This window comes from Jaculus jaculus, chromosome 7, assembly GCF_020740685.1.
Source record: "Jaculus jaculus isolate mJacJac1 chromosome 7, mJacJac1.mat.Y.cur, whole genome shotgun sequence".
In the NCBI taxonomy this organism is placed as follows: Eukaryota; Metazoa; Chordata; class Mammalia; order Rodentia; family Dipodidae; genus Jaculus; species Jaculus jaculus.
In genome coordinates, this window is record NC_059108.1 from 84,335,515 (window position 1) to 84,341,596 (window position 6,082).

Here is a 6,082-nt window from a genome sequence, read left to right on the forward strand (position 1 = left end):
CAGAGTGAGTTCCAGGCCACCCTGAGCTACAAAGTTAGACTGTCTCAAAGCAACAACAAACCAAGGGGCAACAATGGGTGAATGGATAAAGAAAAGGCAACTCACCTGCAAAGGTCAGTACGTTGAAGCAGCATCAAACCTCTCAAAGGCAGAACAGTGGGGAAAGCATGGATGTTATATTTCAATCACTGAAAGCAAGTAACTTCCAACCAACATGGCTATTCATAGCAAACCTATCTTTTCTTTTTAATATTTATTTATTTACTTATGAGAGACAGGAGGAGGAGGGAAAGAGAGAGAGAATGGGTGCTCCAGGGTCTCTAGCCACTGCAATGAACAACTCCAGGCACATGCACCATCTTGTGCATCTGTCTTTATGTGAGTACTGGGGAATTGAACCAGGGTCCTTGGGCTTTTCGTGTAAGTGCCTAACTGCTGAGCCATTTCTCCAGCCCCTATCTTTTAAAATTGACAGAGAGCCAGGCATTGTGATACACTCAGGAGGCACAGGTAAGAGGATGACTGTGAGTTCAAAGCCAACCCTGGACTACAGAGCTTGTTCCAGATCAGTCTGGGCTACAGTCAGACCCTACCAAAAAAAAAAAAAAAAAAAAAACACCAGAAGCAGCTTTAGGAAGGCAAGGTTTTATTTCCAGCTTACATTTCATGGTGGGGAAGGTATGGTGGGAGCAGACAGCCAGGGGCCACATCTCCATATACCAGGGCAAGAGAGAGAGATTGATTAATGGTTAAGGCACATTCTCTCTCCCCCCCCTCTCCTGCCAAGTAAATAAATAGAAATATTAAAATAAAAAATTGTCAGAGTTCTCTCTTTCGCTGCAGGCTGTGGCACCAGTAGGATGGGCAAGTGTCGTGGTCTGCTTAGTTCCAGGAAGCTCGGCAGCCACCACCTCTACCAAAAATGGCATGACAAGCAGTACAAGAAGGCCTACCTGGGCACTGCCCTGAAGCCCAACCCTTTCGGAGGCACTTCCCATGCCAAGGGGATCATGCTGGAGAAAGTAGGTGTCGAGGCTAAGCAGCCCACTTCTGCTATCCAGAAGTGTGTCCTTGTCCAGCTCATCAAGAATGGCAAGAAGATCACAGCTTTCACGCCCAGTGATTGCTGCTTGAACTTCACTGAGGAAAACGATGAAGTTCTGGGTGCTGGATTTGGTTTGCTATTGGTGATATTCCCCGAGTCCACTTCAAGGCTGTTAAAGTAGCTAATGTGTCTCTTTAGGCCCTGTACAAAGGCAAGAAGGAAAGGCCAAGATCATAAATTTTCATGATGGACATGATGGAAACACAGTAAGAAATTTTCATAATAAAAAACATTGTCAGAGAAATAAGAACTTTTTAAATATTTATTTTATTTTAGAGAGAGGGAGAAAAGAGTGGGAGAATTGGCACGCCAGGGCCTCAGCCACTGCAATCCAACTCTAGACCCTTGCACCACCTAGCAGGCATGTGTGACTTTGCACTCGCCTCATCTTTGTGCATATGGTTACGTGGGATCAGAAGAGTCGAACATGGGCTTTGCAGGCAAGCACCTTAACCACTAAGCCATCTCATCCTGAAATAAGGACATTTTAAGACAACACAGAGGCAGTTCTTGACCATCAAGCCAGCACTACAGAAGTACTTAGAAGAATCTTAAATACTCGAAAAGAAAATCATGAGAGTATAGGAAAGAATACATTTAATGAGAGGAGTAGATGAGAAAAGAAAGTTAGGAAGCAAGGCACCATGTCAGTGGACCACTAAACCCTCAGTATGGACAGAGAAGAAAGAAAATATTTTAAAAAATAATAATAACCTGGAGCCAGGCATGGTGGCACATTCCTTTAATCCCAGCACTTGGGAGATAGATGTAGGAGGATCTGGCATGGTGTTGCACTTGAGGTAGGAGAGTCACTGTGAACTTGAGGCCAGCCTGGAGCTGCAGAGTAAGTTCCAGGTCAGCCTGGGTTAGAGTGAACTCTATCTCAAACAAAAAGAAGAGTGGGGGCTGGGGAGATGGCTCAGCGGTGAAGGTGCTTGCCTGCAAAGTCTAATGACATGGGTTTGATTCCCTAGTGCCCATGGAAAGCCAGATGCACAAAGTGGCACAGGCATCTGGAGTTCATTTGCAGTGGCTGGAGGCCCTGGCTTGCCCATTCACTCCCCAGCCCTCTCTCTTTCTCTCTGCTTGCAAATTAACAAATAAAATATCTTGTTTGTTTGTTTGTTTTTGTTTTTTTGAGGTGGGGTCTCACTCTAGCCCAGGCTGATCTGAATTCACTATGGAGTCACAGGGTGGCCTTGAACTCACGGTGATCCTCCTACCTGTGCTGCCAAGCACTGCGATTAATGGCACGCACACCACCATGCCCAGCTAAATAAACTATCTTCTGTAAAAAAGAATTAACTAAGGGAGTATAAGAGAGAAGAAAAATAAATTAGAAACAAAAGGGGAAATATTACAACTGACAGCACAGAAATACAAAGGACCATAAGAAACTCCTATGAAAAATGATATGCCAACAAATTACTTGATGTTTTCAATATATCATATATGATTTCAAGTTAGTTCAGATAGTATTTACTCATCTTTTCAATAATTATATGACATTTAACTGTAGACATACTGTTACCTTCACTCCCTGTTGATGGATATTTGAAATGTTCCCATCCACTAATAAGAGCAAGGCAGTGGACTAAGGAGATGGACCACCAGTTCAAGGTACTGTCTTGCAAGCCTCTTGGCCCAAGTTCAGTTGCCTAGCACCCATATAAAGGTAGACACATAGTGATGCATGTCTGTAACCCCAATGTGCCTGTAGCATTGGGAGGTAGAATCAGCTAGATTGGCCCACACACAATGGCAATAACAAGGACAACCTGGTCTCAGAATAAAAGGGGGACTAGAGAAATGGCTTAGTGGTTAAGGCACTTGCCTGTGAAGCCTAACTACACAGGTTTGATTCTCCAGTATCCGTGAAAGCCAGATGCCCAAGGTGGCACATGTGTCTGGAGTTCATTTGCAGTGGCTGAAGACCCTAGCATGCCCATTTTCTCCCTCTCTATCTATCTTCCTCTTCCTGTCTCTCCCCCTTCCTCCCTCTTTCTCCCAAATATATATATAAAAGGTAAGAGGGCCAGGCATAGAAGCACATGCCTTTAATCCCAGTACTCAGGAGGCAGAGGTAGGAGAATCACTGTGAGATTTCCTACCTCGAAAATCAAAAAAAAAGTTAAGAGGGCTAGAGAGATGGCTTAGCAGTTAAGGCAATTACCTGCTAAGCCTAAGGACCCATGTTCCACTCTCCAGGTCCCATGTAAGCCAGGTGCATAAGGTGATGCAAGCAAGATTGCACATGTGCACAGGTGGGGCACACATCTAGAGTTTGATTGCAATGACTGAGGCCCTGGCACACCAATTCGCTCTCTCTTGCTCTATCTCCCTCTCTCTCTCATAAAGTCATGCCCAGAATAAAATAAATAAGTAAATAGAGGGGCAGAAGAGATTGCCCAGTGGTTAAGGCACTTGCGTGCAAAGCCAAAGGACCCAGTTCAATTCTCCAGGACCCAAGCCAGATGCACAAGGTGGCACATGTGTACTTCATTTGCAGTGGCTGGAGGCCCTGGCATGCCCATCACCCCCCCCCAAATAAATAAAAATAAAATAAAATTTCAAAAAGGCAAAAGAGGACAGACACCTTGAGATTGTCCTCTAACCTTTACACAAGTGCCATATCACACACCCAAACACACACACACACCATACATATCCTTATACACATACACAAATGTGTTTTTAAATATTTTTATTTTATTTTATTGACAGAGAAAGACGGGGGGGGGGGAGAGGGAGAATGGGCACACCAGGGCCTCCAGCCACTGCAAACGAACTCCAGACACATGTGCCCCCTTGTGCATCTGGTTAACGTGGGTCCTGGGGAATCAAACCTGGGTCCTTTGGCTTTGCAGGCAAGCATCTTAACCACTAAGCAATCCCTCCAGCCCACAAATGTTTTTTTTTTTTTTCTTTTTTTGGATTGGTTTGGTTTGGTTTTTCAAGGTAGGGTTTCACTCTAGTCCAGGCTGATCTGGAATTCACTATGTAGTCTCAGGGTGGCCTTGAACTCACAGTGATCCTCCTACCTCTGCCTCCCAAGTGCTGAGATTAAAGGCATGCACCACCATGCCTGGCTTGGTTTGGTTTTTTGAGGTAGGGTCTCACTCTATCCCAGAATTACCTGGAATTCACTACGTAGCCTCAGGGTGGCCTCAAACCCACAGCAATCCTCCTACCTCTGCCTCCCAAGTGCTGGGACTAAAAGCATGCACCACCATGGCCAGCCCTAATTTACTTTTAGAAAATATTTGTGGAATCAACATGAGCCACAGAAGCAAACTGTCCATGTAACTTAAAATTTTCTAGCAGTCACATTAAATTAAGTAAAAAAGAAAAACAGCTAAAATTAAGAATATGATTTATTCAATTTAATATATTCAAAATATCATTAAGTCAGGGGCTAGAGAGATGTCTTAGTGGTTAAAGTGCTTGCCTGAGAAGCATAAGGACCCAGGTTCAATTCCCCAGAACTGACATAAGCCAGATGCACATGGATGGTGTATGCAGCTAGAGCTCTTTAGCAGTGGGTAGAAGATCCTGGCACACCCATTCTCATTCTCTCTCTCTCTTAAGTAAATAAATAAATATAAAGTATTTAAAAAATATATCATTAATTCAATATGTAATCAACATTTAAAGACATTAATGAGAAACATTTCTTTTTCACAATGTCTTCAAAATAAAGTGTGAATCTTATGCTTATAGCGCATCTCAATTCTACTAACCACACTTCAAGTACTCAACAGCTGCATCTGCTCAGTGGCTGTCATATTGAGCTGCCTGGTTCTAACAGGAACGAGGTTACCTCCAGAGGGGAGAAACAGCACTGTATCTGGAAAGGATGGGTCCAGACTGCTGGGGAACTGGTACCATCATCTTCCTTGGCATGAGTATTTGCCTCATACTTACTCGGTGACTCTTCAGGTAGGTCAGGTCAGCAGTGGAGAGGCCTGTTTTGTCACTCCCCATGACTTGGAGGGCTGTGTTCAGGTGCCATCCTGAACGAGCTGGGTTCCTGAGACCAGGGGCTAATCACGAGTCAGGGGGCTGAAGTCAACGTCCCGCAGCCCCACAGTGAGAGGCCGTGGGAGGAGGAGGGCCAGACCCCGCTAACTGCACGGTGGAAGAGGCAGGAGGTTCAGTTAGGGCGGTGAACAGTGTACCAGGTGGCTGCACCCGAGAACAAGTCCGAAGTCAGCGGTAGATCCTGTCACTCACTGCTGAAGAGAGGGAGAGCTCTAAGATCAGGAGGCCTCACGTCCACAGCGCAGCCCTCCAGCGGGCGGTCTAAGGCTGAGTGGGGTCTAAAGGGGCAGGTACAGAGCTCGGCAGTACAGCTCTCAGCGCCGTGGTGGCTTATCCCATGTCCAGTGGTCTCGGGAGCCACTCTCCAGACGCATTACCGCTCGAGTCTATGAACTGCAGAGTCTCGGGAAGGTGGGAGAACCTGCCCAGCTAACAGACAGGAGAGCTAAGAGTGGTCCTCAGAGGCCCCAGCTACACAAAGAAGACAAGCTACTAAAGCGAGGCACCTCTTGTAGCCATGGACACTTGTTGAGTATAGGCTCAGCACTAGTATGGAAAATAGGGGCGACCAGGGCCCACAAGTTGAAATGAACCTCCCACTACAGCCATCTGACTCCAATTTCAGGCAGCCCTGAAAGAAGCCGCTCCAAAACTGCCTTCCTTTCTCTGCCTCTCATAGTTCCCCTTATTTCTTTTTATTATACTTCTACAAGTACTTTTTACCTTAGTTTATTTATTATTATTTTTATATCATTATTATATATTACATATATATTATATTATTTTTGGGGGGGGTTTCAAGGTAGGGTCTCACTCTAGCCCAGACTGACCTGGAATTCACTCTGTAGTCTCAGGGTGACCTCAAACTCTCAGCGATCATCCTACCTGCCTTCCCGTGCTGCGATTAAAGGCATGCACCAACACACTCAGTTTATC

General features: G+C 45.3%; 1 pseudogene; it reads left to right on the forward strand.

Moving 5' to 3' along the window:
- The first annotated feature begins 860 nt into the window (after positions 1-860).
- LOC101605340 lies at positions 861-1,286 on the forward strand (annotated as a pseudogene).
- The last annotated feature ends 4,796 nt before the right edge of the window (positions 1,287-6,082 follow it).